Genomic DNA, 16,671 nt, shown 5'->3' with positions numbered 1-16,671 from the left:
TAAATATAATAGGACATAGACAATGTTACTCTGACTTTTTTTTGTTTGTTTGTTTTTGCTGAGGCAATTGGGGTAAGTGACTTGCCCAGGGTCACACAGCTAGGAAATGTTAAATATCTGAGGTCAGATTTGAACTAACTTCAGTGCTGGTGCTCTGTTCACTGTGCCACCTAGTTGCCCCTATTATGAAGTTTTCTAAATCAATATGCCCACAATGATCCTTGTGTATGGTGTAGAGGCTTTGTTTCTGTTTTACTTTGATACTACTAAGTCATGATAGTAAATTCATTCTTGTTTTTATAATTTTATTCATGTTCTTTCTCATCAATTCAATTCAGCTAGGTTTCATTTAAAGTAATTCAATAAATATTTAGTGTTTGCTATGCAAAAGTACCAATGTTGAATATTGAATGAGATAAAATACTTAGGAAAACACTTCATTCCTGCCTTCAAGGAGACTACAATTTAGTATACACATAAACCATCAATACTACTATCCAGAATATACAATATTCCATGATAAGTGTGCCAAAGTTACAAATTAAAATGTTAAAATGAAACAAAATATTATTATAAAATAAAATATGAACATATTATTATACAAATTAAAATATTACATTATAACATAAAATATTATACTTTGTTTAAAATACAAATTAAAATATTAAAACCTAAAATATAGGTTTGAGGGAGAAGGCCATTCCTTTCAGAATGTATCTAGAAGTCTATATGTAATGTGAACTCTCTCTATTCATCCATTAATTTATACAAATTTCACCTACTCCTCAGGACATAACTCATCTCACCTTATCCATGATGTCTTGGTAGCCCATCCCAAAGCCCATCCCAAAAATTTCTCCATTTTTTGAACCCTGGGGCTTTCTATCTATATCCATTGAACTTTTACCATAGGCTGCCTTATGTTGGTCTACATCCTGTCTACCCAACTAGACCATAAATGCTTTGAAAGGAAGTTCTATGTTCTATTTTTCTTGGTATTCTCAGAGGTTAGAACAGGGAAAAGCAAATATGATATTCAAAAAATACTACTTGTGGATTACTTGTGGATATGTTTATTCCTGGCAAACTTCTAGAGAACATTATTATAAGGATGGCAATTGAACCTGTCAAAAAGGAAATGGTGATCATAGAGCATCAGTCTGACTTCCAAGAATGGATTATACCAACTCATTTCTTCTTTTTTTTTTTCTTTCGTGCCCCATTTCTATGCTTTAGCCTTCACCTCCATCTTACAATTCTAGCTTTGCTCTGGATAGTGGATTTCGACTGATGAGAATTTACCCTAACTAATCTAACTCACACCCATCATACTGCTTCTACCTCTGGAAACAGTAATCACATTAAGATTACCATGCCTGGGAAAAAAGTCTAAGTCAGTTGCTCTTTGACTTCATTCACCAGTCTTCTGATTTCTTTTCCCAAAATACCATTCCCTGGCTACATCTTCTCTATATAAGTTATCTTCTATTATATTATAAAATCCTTGGCAGCACAAACCATCTTGTTTTTTTTTTTTTTTCCTATTTGCAGCCCCAGGACTTATCCCAGTGCCTGGTATATATAGTAAGCTTAATAAATACTTTTTCATTCATTCATTCACCAGGGAAACATTGTAAATATAGATTAGCAAGATCTTAGCAAGGCATTTGTCAAATTATCTCCCCCTATGCTTATGGAAATGATGGTAAGATGGCAGCTAGATTATGGTGCAATTAAGTAGACTTAAAACTGTTTGAAAGGTAATACAAAGTATACTTATTAACAATTTAGTATTAACTTTGAAGGAGGTCTCTATTGGAGTGCCCCAGAAATCTGTACCTGGCCTTTGAGCTATAAACATTTTTATCAATGACATGGATAAAGGTATAAATGAACTACAAGTTTAATATGTCAACTTTGGGAAATGAGAGTAAAAATAAATGCTATTTTAATATTTCTCTGAATTGTTCAGATATAATGTTCAAAAGTAAAGAAATGATAGTGTTGCTGTTGTTTGCCAAGATACTAGGGACGCTGGATCTGGGGTAGCTTGAATTAATCTTTTCAATTCTATTCCCCACTTCCTAAAACTATTATATATGAAAATACTTGGGAGTAGACCTGGGTCAGTCTGTTAACTTTGCTAACAGGGGGATTGATTTGGAACCCAACTGTGAGCTCTTTGGACAAGGGTATATAAAGGCAACTCTTAGGCCCTGATGGAGGAAATTTTGAGACTCCAGGAAACTTCCTCATGAACCCCTTTTATCTTAGAGCTACTGAATATGTTTTTATCAGAGAAATTGATTAACAGAACTCTCAGGCTTTCAATGGTTCATTACACTGGGATGTAGTAACACTGGCCTCCATGTTCTTCTAAGATATTCCATCTTCTGATTCCAGTTGCTTTTACTGGCTCTCCCTCTTCACTTTTGCTTCCTAGTTTCCTTTAAGTAAGTCCTAGTTAAAATTCCACCTTCTGCAAGAAGACCTTCTCAATCCTGCTTAATGCTAGTGCATTCTTTTGTTGATTGCTCTGTATAATATCTTCTATATAATACAGAATATCCTGTATAGTTTTTGTGCATAGTCCAGAGTACATATTTTGCTCTTTTTGTATTCTCAGTGTTTAGTTTAGTTCCTGACACATTACAGATACTTAGTAAATGCTTACTGAGTTTTTGCACAAATAAAACCAATGCAGCCAAGATTAAAAGGGAAGAAGAAAGCTGGAAATTTTTTTTTACAATTATTGTTTCTGATAAAGACCTCATTTCTAAAATATGTAGAGAACTGAGGCAAATTTAAAGAGTACAGTCATTCTCACTGATACATTGTTGATGGAATTATGAATGCATCCAACCATTCTGGAGAGCAATTTGGAACTATGCTCAAAAAGTTATCAAACTGTACATACCCTTTGATCCAGCAGTGCTACTACTGGGCTTATATCCCAAAGAGATCTTAAAGAAGGGAAAGGGACCTGTGTGTGCCAAAATATTTGTGGCAGCCCTTTTTGTAGTGGCTAGAAACTGGAAATCAAATGGATGCCCATCAATTGGAGAATGGCTGAATAAGTTGTGGTATATGAATGTTATGGAATATTATTGTTTTATAAGAAATGACCAGCAGAAGGATTTCAGAAAGGCCTGAAGAGACTTACATGAACTGATGCTGAGTGAAATGAGCAGGACCAGGAGATCATTATATACTTCAACAACTATATGATGATCAATTCTGATGGACGTGGCTCTCCTCAACAATGAGATGAATCAAATCAGTTCTATTTGTTCAATAATTAAGAGAACCAGTTACACTCAGTGAAAGAACTATGGGAAATGAGTGTGAACCACTACATAGCATTTCCACTCCCGCTGTTTTTGTCTGCTTGTATTTTTGATTTCCTTCTTAGATTATTTTTACCTTATTTCTAAGTCTGATTTTTCTTGTGCAGCAAAACAACTGTATGGATATATATACATATATTGTATTTAACATATACTTTAACATATTTAACATGTATTGGTCTACCTGCCATCTGGGGGAGCGGGTGGGGAGAAGAAGGGGAAAAGTTGGAACAGAAGGTTTTGCAAGGGTCAATGCTGAAAAATTACCCATGCATATATCTTATAAATAAAAAAAAAACTATAATAAAAAATTTAAAAAAGGATACATTCATTTCCCATTTAATAAATGGTCAAAATATCTGAACAGAAACTTTTCAGATAAAGAAATTAAAACCACCTATAATTATATGAAAAAATACCCTAATCAGTATTGATAGAGAAATGCAAATTAAAAGAACTCTGAGGTGATACCTGTCAGATTGGTTAAGATGACAGGAAAAGAAAATGATAAATGTTGGAGGGGATGTGAGAAAACTGGTACATTAATGTATTGTTGGTGGAATTGTGAACTGACCCAACCATTCTGGAGAGTAATTTAGAACTATACCCAAAGGGGGGTAAAACTGTGCATACCTTTTGAACCATCAGTACTATTATTAGGTCTGTAATCCAAAGCAATCATAAAGGAGGGAAAAGGAGCCACATGTAAAGAAATGTTTGTAGCAGCTCTTTCTGTGGTAGCAAAGAATTGGAAAATGAGTAGAAGCCCATAAAGTGGGGAATGACTGAATAAGTTGTGGTATATGAGGTATATGAGGATAATGGAATATTATTGTTTGATAAAAAATGATGATGAACAAGCTGATTATATAAAGGCCTGGAATGATTTACATGAACTGATGCTGAGTGAAGCAAGCAGAACCAGGAAAACATTGTACATAGAATAACAGGGTTTTGCAATGATTCACTATGATAGACTTGGTTCTTCTTAGCAGTTCAGTGATCTAAGGGAATGCCGATAAACTTTGAATAGAAAATTACATTGGCATTCAAAAAAAGAATTATGCAGACTAATGTAGATTAGCACATGCTATTTTCACCTTTTTTTCCCTTTTCTTTTTTAGGGGGGTTTTTCTCTTTTGTTCTGATTTTTCTGTCCCAATATGATTCATATGGAAATATGTAAAAAATGAATATACATATAACCCTTCCCCTCAAAAAAATCCCAAATAAATAAATGCTTACTGACTGGTTAGATGTGGAATACTCTGTTCTGGTCAGACCACATCAAGGGATTATATTCAGTTCTGGGTACTTCATTTTTCAAGGGGTATTGGCAAACTAAAGCAGATGACTAGAGTGAAGGGATCATGCTACAAGGTGATTACTTAAAGGAAGTAGAGAAGTTTAACAAGGATTAGAAGTTTACATAACAGATGTCTTTAAGAATTTTTCAAGTTCCCATCTGGAAGAAGGATTATAATTGGACCATTTGGTTCCAGAGGGAAGAACAAGAGTAATGGGAAAACTTGCAGAGGGGCAGATTTAATCTTTAGATATGAAAAACTTTCTAACCATCTGGGCCATCTCAAAAATGGAATGAGAAGCCTTGGGGAAAGTAGATTCCTTGTTACCAGAGGCCTAAGGCTATATGAACTCTATAGTGGCAAATTGTGGAAAGGGTTTTTGGTTAGGTGTGGATTGGACTAGATGGTCCCCAATATCCTTTCTAATTCAGAAATTCTGTGACTTATAGGAAGTGGACCAAGAATAGTAAAAAAGAAAAGATAGAAGGAAAAAAATCAAGACAAAATCACTTTCTAGGAAGCAGCTGTTGCATTATAAAGTGGAAAATTACTAAGTAAAAAGAAAACCTCAGTTAACTATTAATATAATATTAATTATATCTCCTTAACATGTTTGTACTTGTCCTCTTCTCTAAACTCCTACCACGGCCAGGTTGTTCTAACCTCTCTTTAGGACGATTATAATAAGCTTCTAATTAGTTTCTCAGCATCCAGACTCTTCCCTCTCAAAACAACCTTCTATATACCTGCCAAATAGACATCTAGAGGTGCAGATCACTTTTCAGATCAAGAAACTTCAGTAGTTACCTATTGTCTTACTAGTGTGTACTTCCCCTCATACTACATGTTGCATGACCCTTTCGCACATACTCAGAATGCCTTCTCACCTCTCCTCAACTTCTTGGGACTTATAGTTTCCTTCAAGATTCAGCTCAAGTGACACTGTTTTCAAGAGACCTTTCTTCATTTCCTCTATTGTTAGTATCTTTCATCACTAATGTTTTGGAATTATTTTGTATATATTCTGAACATTTTGTATTCCCACAATAGAAAGTAAGCCACTGGAGGGTAGATAGTATCTGACCTTCGTCTTTAGAGCCTGGTACATAGCAGGTATTTCATGTTGCTGTTTTTGTCCTTTTTAGAAGAGAGTTATGATATCAGGGAGGGGATGCCATGACATGCAAGAAAATTGGATTGAAGGGAGGAAGGGCTGTGCTAGATCACCTGCCTCCCTTTCCCCTCCAGAACCATCTGGGTCCAACGGTCAGGATGACAGGAGATGGTCCTCAGGTATTTCATAAATGTTTGTTGAATTGATTAGTTCTAACCTTAAATCCAAGAGTCTTTTTGTTATACCAGAGTTGCCTCAAGTGTGTGCAAAAACTAGACATAAATCATGCTCAGTGTATAAGTCAATGCCCGTGTGTCCTTCTTCACTATGCCATGCTCCTGTGTGTGTCCCATTCATTGACCCTGGCAGAGGACCCAGCCCTAACAGCAATTCTCATTCTTGTGAGAAAATGAAAATAAAACAAAACCAGAACAGCCCACACCCCAAAGGGAAGGGCACCATTTGCAGATTCCCACACTTTTATCTCTGAGATATTTCCTCCCTCAAAGTGTGTGAATGAGGAGTGCCAGGTCTTTGATATGTACCCTGGGAGCTGGACCTCTGGCTGCTGCTCTAGAAAGGTTAAGGGTTTTTAAGGGCCCCAGACTTCTCTTTCCATGTCAACTCCCTGGTCCTGCTTTACCTCAGATTGTGACATCCTTCTTGGGGCAAAAGTCTAATTGATTCATCCAGGGTCACATAGCTAGTAAGTATCTGAGGCAGGATTTGAATTCAGGTCTTCATGCTTCCAAATCGAGTGTTCTATGCATTAAACTACAATTCTAGGCTGCTTGGCAAAGTTTCCAGAGTCGGGCATCAACTGTTCCTCACTGAATTAGCTAAAATATATTACAAACAAGAAGCTATATAAATGCTAGTTGTTATTATTATTACTACCTCAAAAGTTCATGCAACTCTCTAGCTATAAGGTAGATTCTTCTGAGAGAGGTCCCACCCAACATGTTCTTTGCTTAGAAGACTAGACTTCTTCAGCATTTCCTTGAAGAGCTCAGACTCATTCCAGATAGTAAGAGGTGGGGAGACAAAGTATGAACCTGTCCTACTATTCTCACCTTGCTTTCTGACCCCTGGCTTCAAAGGATTAAAAAACATAATTTAATTTACTTATTTATTTATTTTAAGTTATGCATTTCAAAGGATTTTAAGATTTAGAACTGGAAAGTAATAGCTAACATTTCTACAATGTATACTGAGAGCCAGACACTGTGAAAAATGTTTTATAATTTTTATTTTACTTGATTCTCACAACACTACTGGAAGGTGCCATTATTATTCTTATTTTACAGATGAGGAAACTGAGGTTAGATGACTTGTTGAGGGTCACAGGGAAGTAAGAATTTCAAGTTGGATTTGAATTCAAGTCTTCCTGACTCTAGCACTCTATGCATAATGCCACCTAGCTGTCATCATTTAACTGAACTCTTGAGGTCCAAGGCAGGGAAATGATGTCCCAAGCGCGCAAAAGCAGTGATTAAAATAAACAGGAATGAGGTTCAGGTCCTCTGGCTAGATTTAGCTCTCTTTCTCCTACTGTGAGAAATAACTTCATTGGATTTTGAGAGAGGTGAAGTTAAAAGTCTTTAATTACACAATTACAGAAATGGGTACCCTATAGAATAGGAACACTTGGAAAAAAATAGACATGTCCTTTTAAAACATGAAATGCAACTCTTTCCCGTGATTCCCCATTGGCTGAGTATCACAGCAGTCACAATCTAATTTCCCCCAAATGCAAATCTCCACTGTTTATTACATCATTATATCTTTCCTTGGCTGTCACCTTATTTGGGTTTAGTTCAGTCCTTCCCCTGATTCCCTATTGGCTGAATATTACAATGGTTTCAATTTATCTGGAGAGTCTAATTCACACACACAGGTCTCCATCCCTAATTACATTATCACTTCTCCCCTCCCCCAACCTGAATATAAGCCCTTAATTACATCTTCCCTTCCATTTGGCAGTCCCTACCCCGATTATATTTTATAATCATTTTTCTTATTCTAAGTCCCCACCTCTGATTACATTCTACAATTGTTTGTAAGTCTTGAGTCCCCCACTCCTGATTACATTTTACTTTTATTAGTTTTGTTTCCTTGTTCTGCATCCTATTCTCGATTTCTTAGGTTTCAATTTCATTTTTTAAATTTGTTTCATTTCTTTGTATTTCTCTAATTTAATTTCCATAACTCTGTGGAAACTAAACCCTTATCCAATTCTCACACCTACCCCTCTCTGCAACAGCCTGGAAGTGCCCCCACTTACTTATTTCTCCATCTGAAAATATCACATAAAGCATTTCTCTTCCAAATTTGCTTTAAGAACCATATACATCCCTTTCTTACCCCTTCCTCTTCCTTCTGCATGAAATTCAATTCTGTTGCATTAATTCAACAATTAAAACTAAGATCGTAACACTAGAGCTGAAAGGGACAAAATTGATTATGAAAATCAATTCCTACACTTTACAGAAAAAGAAACTGAGGCTAAATGATTTGTCCAAGATTACACAGGTAGTAAATATCAAAAACGAGACTTAAACCCAGACTTAATTCAATAATTCAGTTCCATTAAGTAAGCATTTATTAAGTGCCTATTATATGACAGGTAATGTGCTAAGTTGGTGGAGGATGTGTGTGAAATGATGTGCAAATAAGATATAGTTCCTTCCCTCAAGAAGCTTACAATCTAATGGGGGAAGAATATACAAAAAGAAATTAAAAGGGGGGAAGGAGGAAGAAGAAGATATTTGTGGAGCCAAACCAAGCAGAGCAGCTCATGGAAAATGGAGTTACTTGGAAAGTTCTGAGCTTGGGAGGAGTTTATTGTTCTACCCTTCAAAAGAGAGATGCAACTGAGAATTTGTTGAGTGTTTAAAGTCACTTCTTTTGAGAATTTGCCTTCAGAGACAATCCACTATACCAGACTTGCCTGCTTCATAAAAAAAAAAAATTCATTTAAAAATCACAAATAATTAGTCAAATTAAAGGCTACTCCAGATTGTGATTGGCTTGTCATCAGTTATTCTATGGCAGGGACTTCTCCATGTTGAATATTGGAATTCCCATGCAAGCCTGGCCTAATTCTGAAGTATAGTTCAGGTATGGGCCTTTTTGATCTTGGAATGAGGGAAACTGGAAAATGACTAGTTTGGAGATGAGATAGTGGGGAGACTTCTGTAGGTCCTCAGAGTTACCCAGAGTTACTCTCTTCTCCCCACCAGAGCAAATCATATTCTATCTCTTTCCTGCATAGATTTATCCAGGCAAAAGAAGGTTAAAATAAGTAGCAAAGGTAACCTTGAAAGGAAAAAGAAACTATAAGATGCCTGAGGATGAGGAGCCAGCCTCTTGCTTGATAGATGAGGGGTGATTTTGCCTACAGTATGGACTGATTGCATGTATGAGGGTTAGATTTTAGGGCCAGTTGATAAGGCCCTCTCCCCAGTGGCTATCTGACTCTTTCTGTGCTGATGGTGGGATGGAGCAGTACAGAGGGCAGAGCAGCAGCCTCAGAGGCAAACTAATATGCTTTGAATGTCATTTCTGATACCAGGAGAGATCTTCCACTCTTTCTGCTCAACATTAGCACTATCTGAATTTCACAGCCAGAATTGGAGGGAGAAGCAATAGAGAGCACTGGGACCTTCAGAAACAGCTGTTTCAGGACCACCAGCCACAGGTCACAAACTACCAGAAGAGACTTCTTTGGACGGAGTTTTACTGGGCTTCTGCCTTCCTGCCACTACTCGAAGGTCTCCAGCTTAGGAGACCCAATTCTCTTTACACAGCTTCATAGCGGGGTCATAAAGCTGAACTGTTTGCTGCAGAATGCCCAAATTCCAGAGAAAGAGGCCTTCATATACTCCAGGATCCAACCCCCATCATTTTACTAGAAAAAAGGCCTGTGGAGGGAATTGACTATTTGTATGAATAGGGAGCAAATGGGGCTATTAACCTTCATTCTTGGTCTCCAAATCCCAGTCTTTTCCCACTACCTCATCTCCACTCCAGAAACAGCATTTTCTGAATTGTCTCCTACCCTCCTCATCATTTTAAATGAAGGAGACACACTATATCTCCAAAGGAAGAAGAGATAAATAAGATTTGAGGTGAAGGGAAGAATGAGAATAGGGTAGGGTAAGTTCCCCAACTAAAGATGTTGGGGGGAAGAGTGAATGAAATACAATAATTTGGAGAGGTTGAGATGGAAGATTAGGAAGCCTGAACTTTCAAAAGGTCATGGAGAACACTGGGCAGCCATTAGGCAGATAGATGATCAGCTGAGAGGAAAAAAACATGGAAAAGTAAGATAAGAGGCAAGGCAGACAATACTAGAGGTCTTGGGTTTGAGGGTTGCATCTCTTGCTGGTTGTATTGTCCACGCCACATTTCTCAACTTCTTACTTTGATTTGGTCTGAATCTCCTATAGTGTCAAAATAAGGGAAGTAGACTAAATTAAGGTCCCTTTCAGCTCAAAAGTACTATCTCATGGTGTAAAATGCAACTCCTCTCTCCTCCTCCACATAATCTCAGGAGAGGTTACACAGAAACTTTTGTTCACACTAAAGTATAAATGAGAAGATAACAGGATCTTTTATGATAATACATTTTGCTAAGAGAGAAAGAATAGTGGGACTCTGGCTTAGTTGGTACAGAGGAGGTGGTACTGAAGATAAATTTCATGATTTTTAACAATTTTTTCTAGCACTTGCACAGGCTACAAAAGAAGTATCTAGACCATATCCAGGGTTCAGCTGAGGTGATCATAAAATATGAAACCGGAATAGGAGGATTAGCTTTCCAGTTGAAGTATTTAAAGAAGAATGTCTTCTTCTAAGACCTTAATTGAGAGTGGGTGGTGGCTCAAGGACAGTAACATTCTAACAGAGCTATAGGGGTGATGGTATTTGGGGAATGGTGCTAGAAAAGCACCCTGGATTGGTTCAATGTTTTCTAAATTTTAGTATCCTGGGGAAAAGCCCTAGTCATCTTGTCTTACATATGTGTCAGCAATGCAGAATCCTAAAGACTTGGGTTCTTCAGGATAGTTTAGTTTTTCAGTGAGTTTTAACTACCTAAGCTCAACTTTTTAAACATGAAATTATTTTAAAATGCATTATGCACATTCTCTCTCCTTAATCAGCATATGGGGAACCAAATTTAACCTTTTCTTTATTGTGATTCAGGCTCATCTTCATTATTATTTTTTGGTGAGTCAATTAGGATTAAGTGATGTGCCCAGGGTCACACAGATAGAAAGTCAAGTGACTGAGACTGAATGTAAACTCTGGACTTCCTGATTCCAGGGACTATGCTCTATCCATTGTGCCATCTTGCTGGACCTTACCTCACCTCATCATTATTAACATTTTCAAGTCAATAAACTTTTATTAAGCATCTTTTATATGGAGAGCTCTGTACTAAGTCATAGAGGCAATACAGTGTTTATAGAAGGCATGCATCTCTGTACTATATGTAGCTAAGAGAAGGATCAAAAAAGTTTTAAGGACAGCCAGGTAGCACAGTGAAGATTTCTGGAGTCAGGAAGACCTGAATTCAAATCCAGCCTCAGATATTGACTAGCTGTGTGACCCTGAGAAAGTCACATAACCCTGCTTGCCTCAGTTTCCCCGGAAATCTGCAAAATGAGCTGGAGAAGGAAATGGCAAACTACTCCAATATCTTTGTCAAGAAAACCTGAATGGAGTTCATGAAGAGTTAGACATGACTGAAAAGAATGAGCAATAACAACAAAGTCTCATATGAAGTCCAAAGAGAAGAAAGTCATTACCAAATGGAAGGATCAGGTCAGTCTTATTGGAAGAGCTGGAATGAGTTGGGTCTTGAAGGCGAGGTAAGAATTTGACAGTCAGAGAAGGTATATGAGGCATATGAAACAGTGAATCCAGATATATGGAGGCAGGACTTGTATGGGAACCATAAGCAGATCAATTTGGCTTATTTGTAATGTACATGAAGGGGTACATGATGAGATAAGGCTAGACATGTATGGTACAAGAGGATTTGGAGGGTCTTGGACACTAGGTCAAAATATCTGAAGTTAATTTGATAAGCAAAAAAGAGTTATGATTTGAATCCTAAAACTAGATCTCTGCAGAAGGAGCATTAGTCAAGAAGATATGAAAGATAGCTCAGAAGGGAAAAGAAGAAGAAGAAGGATTTGTTAAGAAGCTAATGTAATAGTCTAAGTGGATGGTAATGAGAGCTTATAATAGGGTGGTAGCAGTGGGAAGAAAGAATAAAGGATAGATGTAAGAGATATTTCCAAAGTAAGTGGTATTGATGGGATTTGCTAACTCATTGGATATGTAAAGAGAGGGAGGGAAAAGAGTCAGAGATAATAACTGAGATTTTGAACTTGAGAGAGAGTGAATGGCAGTGCTATCGACAGAAACTAGGAAGTCAGGAGGAGGAGCAGACTTGGGAAGAAAGATGACTTGCCCCATTTTGCACGTGTTAGGTTTGAGGTCTGCTGGCATCAATGCCTTTTTCATTCTGTGTGGTTCTTGGAATAACAAACAAGAATCATAAAGGCAAGACTAATGTGTGTCCCAGTCTTCCCTGACTAATCTAACTAATACCCACATTGATGAGATCAAAGATTCATCGATGCATCTGAATATTTAAATTCTGGTGGTCCCTCTATCCTGGTGATGTCCTTCAGGTGGATAGATGTTTGGGTCTTCAATCCAGGTAAGGTCAAAGACTGAGAACCTAGATTTGGGAGTTATATACTGATATGAGTACAAATGAGACTACTAGTGGAGGGTATAAGAAGAGAAGGACAGTGTGGTAGAGGGGAGACAGAGATCTAGTTTCAGAGTTAGGAACACTTGAGTTCACATCCTATTTGATACACACTGGCTATATGATCCCATGCAAGAAACTATAAATTGCACAAAAAGTTCTAAACTGAATTAGCATAGGGAGTTAACAGGGAGCTCCTGAAATACCAGTGAAATTGAAGGTCTGGTAAAAACAAGTGAATGAAGCAAAATAGTCCAATGGAAAGAGCTATAGGTCTAGAATCTGAATTGAATTCAGATTGAATTCAAATATCATATTTCTCTCTTCAGGATAGTTGAGTGGTACAGTGCATAAAGCACCAGGCCTGAAGTCAAGAAAATACTAATTTAAATCCTTCCTCAGATAATTACAAGCGGTGTGACCCTGGGCAGGTTACTTAACCCTGTTTGCCTCAGTTTCCTCATCTGTAAAATGACATAGAGAAGGAAATGGCAAACTACTCCAATATCTTTCTCAAAAAACCTTCATAGGTCATGAAGAGTTGGACATGACTGAAATGATTGAGCAACCACAAAATCTCTCCTAATTAACTTTTTGACATTGAGCAATTCAATTCTCCTCTCTGGACTTATTTCCTTTTCTATAAAATGATGTTGGACTGAATATCTCAAAGGTCTCCCCACCTCAGTTCTAGATCTATGATCCTAAGACAGAATTGTTGGAAACCTTAGGAAATAGAATAGGAATCAGCAAAGGAGACAGACAGACAGGATAGGAGACAGATACACAGGAGGAGAATTAGGAGCATGGTGTTTCTGAAGTCAAGGAAAGAAATAATCTACAGAAGGTATGAATGGTCAATGCTGTCAGACACTATACAGGCACCAGAGAAAATAAATACTGCAAAGGAACTATAGATATGGCTACTAGGGAAGTCAGTGTTGACCCAAAAGAGCAATTGCAGTCAATGATGGGAAAAGTCTAGCTTCAAGCAATTGATGGAAAAGTGGGTAGTGAGGAAATAGAGACATCAAGCACAGATATCTTTTCCAAAAAGTTTGATCATAAAGGAAAAGCTGTACGATTGTACAGGGTAGTAGGATTAAGGGAAGTTGTCTTTTGTTTTGTTTTGTTTTGTTTTTTTAGGATTAAGGAGAACTGAGTATGATTCTAACAGATGTCATTATGGTCAGGGAAAGGTTCAAGAAAAGTAGTTCAGAGAGGAGGATGAATGCTGAAGTTAAGCTCCAATGGAGGCAGGAAAAATGGGTTTCAGGGTGGTGACAGAGGGATTAGTTTTAGCAAAGAATAGAGATACTATTTTTCTAAGATAGAAAGGAAGGAGAAGATATATGAAGATGCTGAGAAATTTTGAGGAATGGAGGATATGAAATGCAGGAGATCTCCTTGTAAAAACTGTTCTCAAATTTTTTTGGTTTCAAGATCTATTTATTTTTTAAAATAGTATTTTATTTTTCCAAATACATGCAAAGATAGTTTCCAACAATTATCTTTGTAAAACCTTATGTTTTCTCTTTCCCTTTCCTCCCTCCCCAAGGCAGCAAGCAATCTGATATAGGTTAAACATATGCAATTCTTCTAAACATATTTTTATATTCATCATACTGTGCAAGAAAAATCAGATCAAAAGAGAAAAGAACTCAAGAAAGAAAAAAAAAGCAAGTAAACAAATAGAAAAAAAAAACACCCCAAAATGTTGAAAATACTATGCTTTGATCCACATTCAGTCTCTATAGGTCTCTCTCTAGATGTAGATGGCACTTTTCACTATTGGAATTGCCTTGAATCACCAAATTGTTGAAAAGAGTCAAATACATCACATAATCTTGTGTTACTGTGCACAATGTTCTCTTGGTTCTGTTCACTTCACTTAGCATCAGTTTATGTAAGTCTTTCCAGACTTTTCTGAAATCAGTCAGGATCCATTTATACTCTTCCCCTTCCCATTTATACTTTAAAAAATTATCAAGGAGCCTCCAAAGAGCTTTTGTTTTTATGTAATATCTATCGATAATTACTGCAATAGAAATTAAAATGTCTTATTATGAAAATGGTTTTGAGTTTGAGGATCTTCTGAAAGGATCTCAGTAATCTCGAGTTCCCTGAACTGTACTTCAAGAACCATTGCCTTAGAAGACCTTACCTCAGTAAAGAAGGAAGTTAAGACATCTGCTAGAAATGTGGGAAATTGGGATACAAATGAAAGAAAAAACAGCTATAAAGAATGAGATAGGGAATCAATAACACTATTATAGTGAAGCACCAGCTACAAACCACATATAATCATATAGTATAAACTACACAAACTGTATGAGCTATTTTAAATATAGTAGTATCTGTTACTGTCCTTTGCTATAATACAATGAAACCCTCAGGGATTATTGAATAATGGAGGATACAATAATCATTCCAGACTACCATGCTTTCTAAATTCTTGTATTTGATTTGTGTGACTTTGTGTGTATATATGTGTGTGCATATAATATACACATATGTTTTTATGTATATATATATATATATTTTTTTTTTTTGTTGTTGAGTCATTGCAGTTGTGTCCTACTCACCATGATCCCATTTGGGGTTTTTTGGCAAAGGTACTGAAATTGTTTGTCATTTTCTTCTCTAGATCGTTTTACAAATGAAGAAACTAAACAGGATTAAGTGACTTGCCCAGGTTCATACAGCTAGTAAGTAGTGGAAGCCTGATTTGAATTCAGGTCCTCTTGACTCCAGGGTCCTGGAACTCTATCCACTGTGCCATCTAGCTGTCCCATATACATACGTATAGACATATGTACATCACATATATACTATTATATCTCATAGACAATAAATAGGAATGCATGCATGCATGCACATGTATACACACAATGCACATACATTTATACATATATGTATATTACATATACGCACATAGATAGACACATCATATCTCATATAGCTCCCAATGAAGAAGGAAGTAAAATAGGCATTTGAGGTTGATATCATGATATCGCTGTATCAAAGAATATACATTTTTACTAGGAGAGCACCTCATAATCTCATTAGGCACCCACTTTACTTCCTACTCCATTCCAACAAGCTTAAATATAAAGTTACACAGCCATTGCTAATTAGAAGGAGTAATTGAGTGAGTGACAAGTAGTAAAAAATGATAATGAAGAAGGGAACATAAAATATATGTGTATGCCATAATATGACATGCATACCATATATGTATATATGACATACATACATCACATGATACACACATACATGGACCTATTTTTTGGCTCTATGAGATTTAGTAGGTGATCTTGATGGATATTGTTCAGTCATTTTTCAGATTTGATCAACTCTTTAGGAACCCATTTGAGGTTTTCTTGGAAGAAATACTAGGAATACTATTTCCTTCTCCATCTCATTTTACAGAGGAGGAAACTGAGGCAAACAGGATTAAGTGACTTGTCCAAGGTCAAAAAGCTAGTGTCTGAAGTCAGATTTGAACTCAGGAGATTAGACTTCCCAACTTCAATCCCTTAAATCTATGCACTATGGCGCAACCTAACTGCCCAGTGAGCTTGATTGCTATTAGAGTTCCTATTGGTGAAATGTTATCATACTAGGGACAGTGGGTTAAGTGCTGACTTAAAAGTAGTAATTCAGTTCACTTCAATTGGGAAAAAATTCTCATTAAGTGACTTTTATGTTCCAGATACTAATGCTAAACACTGGAGGTACAAGCCAATTCAGTTTGATGCTATTCAACAATAGTGTAGTGAGTACCATAATTTATCAGGATCTATGCTAAGTTGGGGGGGATGATGAAATAGTCCTTGCTCCCTCCCCCCTGGGAGTTTTTAATGACATTACCTCAAATGCAGCTGGTACTTCATATTTTTAAAGCATTTTCATATCACATCTCTTAGGATCATCACAATAATTTCAGATACAGAGGATAGGGACTACTATTCCAATTTTACAGATACAATTCAACAAACATTGATATGTGACCAAGAGAAGTATTAGTTGCTTGGGAGGAAAACATGAGGAAAGGGAATTAATCTTTCCCCCTACTCTGATAATCTTGGGGCTGAGGGACAATTCAGCTGC

General features: G+C 36.8%; 1 protein-coding gene across 4 annotated transcripts in view; it reads right to left on the bottom strand.

Moving 5' to 3' along the window:
• ZBTB7C (zinc finger and BTB domain containing 7C) overlaps nt 1–16,671 on the bottom strand; it is a 552,014-nt gene that overhangs the window by 16,518 nt on the left and 518,825 nt on the right. The gene's annotated exons all lie outside the window — the stretch shown is intronic.

Source organism: Antechinus flavipes, chromosome 1 (genome assembly GCF_016432865.1).
Source record: "Antechinus flavipes isolate AdamAnt ecotype Samford, QLD, Australia chromosome 1, AdamAnt_v2, whole genome shotgun sequence".
NCBI lineage: Eukaryota > Metazoa > Chordata > Mammalia > Dasyuromorphia > Dasyuridae > Antechinus > Antechinus flavipes.
This window is presented reverse-complemented; position numbering and strand designations above follow the sequence as displayed.